A 5,000-nucleotide genomic window follows, 5' to 3' on the forward strand; every position below is an offset into this window, starting at 1 on the left:
GGAATAGTTGAATGCCAGAACGGATACGAAGCCGCCGAAACAAAGAAGTACCAGTACCGGGAACCAGGAACCAGGAAACTCTGTTAAAACTCCTTTCCTGTCTTGCTTGCCTTGTCTCGATGCTGGTTCTGTGCGGCCTTCGCACGATGGCGTCCTTTAGTTAGTTTCTTCGGCTCCGAAGAATCAGTTTTAGATCAGCCACCATTGAGTGATCCTTTTCTTGCCTCAACCCACATCGCTCTGCACAAAGAGCAAAGCAATTTTTTCTATTTATTGTCCTGCTACCCTTCATCCTACTCTCTTATCAGTCTCACCATCATCATCATCATCATTATTGGCATTGGAGAGCTAGCTAGTGTGGAAGAATGCGGGCATAGCAGGGAGGAAGGAAGGTCATTTTTACTTCTAAACCAAACAAATCAACACAAGACACGCTTCCTGCTTGGCACGTTTCCCTAGAAGACCAGAAGATAGAGAAAGGGGCACTGCAAGGGCATACCAACATATCCAGTTTGTCGTATTTTGTGTCGTACACCAGTTCATTCCATTTCCTCTTGCCTACACTGGTTCACGACTTTTCGTTTTAGTAGTGCTTTGGATTAGTTATTAGTTGTACTGACTACCAGCAGCAGCAGCAGCAGCAGCAGCTGAAACAAAATCAAAAACTGACCAGCGATAGGAAATTATTTTAAAATTGTACACAACCCCGCCCGGCAGCCGTTGCCCGATATAAAGATTTCATATTTAAGTAATAGCTATCTATCTATATACACCTTTAGTACACTAAGAACGGGACACGCGTCCCGTTATGGGAGCAGCTGGCAACGATACGATACTCTAGTGACCGAGCGTTCCCTTTTGTTGCTCCCCACGTGTCTTTGCTTTCTGTGCATCACGACGCTGCTCTACTCGGTGATAGATCATGTCGCATATCGATTCTCGCTCTTTTAGCCAGACGATCCCATGCCATATCCGTCTGTTACATTTTGTGGTTACATAGGTTTTGTTCTCGTTTTTCTTGTGTGTGCAATCTTCATCGAAACATCGGTTCTAATCCCTCTCCCGACATTCCAGCTCCCTAGAGCCCGGAGAGACAGATAACATTCAGAATCAAAAATCGTTCGAGATATCATTAGATTCCGCAAAACCGTTGTGTACAGTTTTTCTGCTCAGTGCAATCAAAAGTGGGGAGAGGGGGATCGATTAAAACACGCTACACGTTGATCAAGCTGTCAATGTCTAACTAGTGTGATTAGTGAATCTAAAACAAATCACAAGGAAGCTAAGCCAAACTAAATATCACGAGAAACCGAACAGAACACCAATTCTAGCAGAGAACGAGAAGAAGGTGGGAGCCGTGCCAGGAGTCTATTAGCCTATTGCTAGTCTCCTCGAGAATAGTTACGCTTTCGGCAGATCTGGCCAGACAGCATCCGCACGCGTTTGCCGTACAGCAAGTGTGTAAAGTGTGTATTATAGCCGAAATGTGAAGCCTTTTCTGAGCCTTCCTCCGGATCCGGATCGAAGGTTTATTGTAGGAACGGCGTAGACTGTACACTGTAGCTCCAGTAGTAGGTACACCATGAAGGTCTCTCAGTTATGGTTTCGTTGTCGCTTTGTGAGTCGCTTTCATTGTGGCATTGAGGGTTCCAGGTGCGCACACACCTTGTGCACTGCGGACGACGTCGACGGCAAAAGTTTTCCCCCGGTTTCGCCACGCTTGGCGTGTGGTTGGCCCGCTAAGAAGATACTCGACCCACTGTAGTCGCCATGACGCCACTCTAGAGCGCGCCACTCTCGAAAACACGAAGTTCTGCTTGGTAGTTCTGGGTTATTTGGAGGATGACCTTAGGGCGGTTAGAAGAAACCGGTGCTGGTGTGGTGATGGCGCACGGTATTGAAAATGGAAGTTTTCGACAATACTTACGAAATGTACATACCCACACGCTCTCCGTGCCGGGCCCCTCTGGGCTTCGTGCGTTTGTCCGTTATTAAGTTTCTGATTCTGAGGAACTCGTACAGTCAAACATGTGTGGTGGATTATCGGCGTGAAGGAGTTTGCTGATGCTACGTAGAGAAGTGGACAAAGCGGTTAGCTAGAACCGCGCACGTGTAGAAGCTGCAGAGAAGTTAAGGGCCTAAGAAGAAGAAGAAGAAGAAGAAGAAACAGAAGAAAGGAGCTGAGAGCTGTGGTGAAGCAAATCAAAATACCTCCGCCCAAGGCGGATAAAGGATAACGTTGGAAAAGGAGCAGGAGGGGAACGATATTGTTGTTCATGCAGATGAATTAAAAGATGCAGATATCTGGCGCAGGAGAGGGACATTTATTTACCGATGAGGAGTGCGATGGCAATTCTACCGTTAAACCAGTTTCACCTACTAAACCCCACAATACATTCCTGCGTTTCCACGCAAACTATCTTTAGAAGATTCATCGGCACCGGAGATTTAACAAAAAACGGAATGGACGGAAATAGTGATCACTTCGGCAACGACGGGAGGAGCCATGTCCGTATGTTAACGTACCACACGAACAATTGCAAAGCACCACCCGGTTACAGTTTATGAAACACAAATAACAGCAAACCAGACACATATGATCAATCAAATGAGCTTATAAGTAAGTAACGTGATTTAAGGAAGGAGCACCACACACAGATAAACACAATAGAACCACCAACAACCGATGATCTCAGACACACTATAAGCGAACACTAGCGCCAGCGGCCGATAGGTTTCTTAAGGGTGAAATGGAGGGAATTGAAAGTCAGGCTTTTGAAGGGTTGAAGTGGATCATATCGTTCAACGTTACAGAGGAGAGGAGGGGTTTGGAGGAAGCGAGAGCACCTAAGGAAGTGAGCAAACATTTTGATTGATTGTTTGATTTTCTTATCTCAAGTTATAATGCCAGTCAGTCGAAACATCCGGATCCGCCAACAAACGCCGCAAAAGAAACTTTTCGTTGCCTTTCTGGTGAAGGTATGGGGAAGGCTGGCTGCAGAAGGCTGGTACAGCTTGCAACACGCGGCGGAGAGTTGCATCCCGCAGGCAGAACTTTCAAATTTGAAAATTGAAACGCAACCAGGACAAGGACGAGCGCAGTCGAGCATGATTGGTTGGGATTCAATGGAGGATGGAGAAGCAAAAAACCGTGCTCTCCACCATCACCACAAGCTGAGATTATGATGCCTCGTTGTTGGTTCCTGTGCGTCGAGGCTCTATGGATCGCTTTTGCACTTCCACGCAGACTTTCCACAGAGGGAAGCATCGTTGCAAGGATTCCAGATGCAGCTGTTGCGTTTGCTTTTGCATGATGAACTTGATTTTGATGGGCTGCTGGCCGATGAGTGATGATGATCCACATCCCATCGCATAGAAACGAATTCAACTTTTTACTGCTTTTCGGTGCAGAGAATGCTCTGTTGAATGAGTTCCCCCCCTCCGTATTCCTTTTTTGGTGGTACTTTTCATTAAAAGTTCTCTCTTTGTTTTGCTTCGGAGAAGTTACCGCATTCGGTGGTTACTAGCATTTGGACTTTGGAGTTGTGGTAATGTGACGAGAAATTTTAGTACTTTGGTGGTATCGTAGTTGGGTCACTTGGATTTTAGGTTCCTAGCAACCGAATGTGTCGAAGGAGTCGCGGAATGCCTCACGCTCGTGTGAAGCTGATGCTGAAACGGTATGGCCAGACAGGACACGAACACGGACCTAAATCAATTGGAGTGAATTCCTCTCACCGTTTCACACCGTTTCCCGATGGAGAGGACAATTTTTCGTTGAACTCAATCGATTGTCCCTTTGACAATTTTTAGCTGGAAATGCATTTTCCTTGTTTTTCGGACCCAAATCCCCGAACACACGCCCACTGGAACGAAGATCCGGTAACGGACGACCTTGGCGGCAACTTGGACTGGATGCCAAATAAAAATGCAATCCGAAACAAGGTCAGGGAATTGAGATTTAACGACATACCCGGACTGCTCGCTCGGGGAGCACAACTTTCTCGGAAACTCCAAACGGAAGGAAGGCAAGAGGTTTTTCCCGCTAGTGGGATTCTTTTCATCGGTTTCAGTTTTGGTTGACCGTCGATTACCGCGTTTCGTGTGAAAAGTAGGTTCATCTGGAGCGAATGGAAAAGTTTTCCCCCTTTTCGCTTTGTGGCATGCACGGATCCTTCGATAAAATCGAGGAAAAACGAGACAAACAACGGAAATGTGCCGTAGATGGCGGTAGAAGATTAAGGACGAACACCGCAAGAAGGTTATCACCGATGGAAGACTATCGGGCGTAGTGGCGAAACATGATCAACCGATCGGTAGCGATCGTCGGCCTGTGGTTTGTTGATTTTTAAACGATTCATACCCATGTTTGCGAGTTATTTTAGTTGGTAAGGAAACGCTGAAAGGACTTCTTCGTCATCATCGTCGTCGTCGTTGTCGTCGTCGATGATACATTATTTTATTTTATTTTATGTGTGTTTATGTATTTTATGACTGTCGCTCTAAAGACTAGCCGTTAAGTAGTGAATTTATTTTAATGGAAATCATTTGAATAGATTATGATTTTAACGTTTGGCGTAGCTTCCTAGTATACAGCACAGGTTGGTCGATCCGTGCCGTTTGTTTCTGATAGTGTAAAGAGAGGAAGCCCCTATTGGTTAAGAACTTTGCAATAATCGATCGCACGTGTGCCGAGTGAATGTGTGCGATTCATTAAAATATAGAGCGATTTATAAGAGAATGAGAGAGAGAGAGGGAAAGAAAAGAAGCGTCGTTGATACATAAATGGAAATATAACGGGAAAACAGCATTGAAAAGCGCATGTTCAGTGGTTTAGTTTTCGACATACGATAAGGTTTTATTTGCATCAACAATCCCCGAAATCATACACAAAGCATTGCACTGATTGTACAAAAGATTCCTTATCAATTGATTCGGTAAGATGAACTTGTAATAGTGGGGGGATTTTTATTTATTTTGTATGAAAACTAAACTTGTAT

At 45.2% G+C, this 5,000-nt stretch overlaps 1 protein-coding gene across 3 annotated transcripts in view; it reads left to right on the plus strand.

Moving 5' to 3' along the window:
* LOC126569335 (protein encore) overlaps positions 1–5,000 on the plus strand; it is a 79,228-nt gene that overhangs the window by 74,141 nt on the left and 87 nt on the right. For all 3 annotated transcript variants that reach the window (XM_050226342.1, XM_050226343.1, XM_050226344.1), the window contains one exon: positions 1–5,000. This exon is cut by the window's left edge and continues 1,300 nt beyond it; it is cut by the window's right edge and continues 87 nt beyond it. The gene's annotated coding sequence lies outside the window, so the exon portion shown is untranslated.

The sequence above is a fragment of the Anopheles aquasalis genome, chromosome 2 (assembly GCF_943734665.1).
Source record: "Anopheles aquasalis chromosome 2, idAnoAquaMG_Q_19, whole genome shotgun sequence".
Taxonomy (NCBI): domain Eukaryota; kingdom Metazoa; phylum Arthropoda; class Insecta; order Diptera; family Culicidae; genus Anopheles; species Anopheles aquasalis.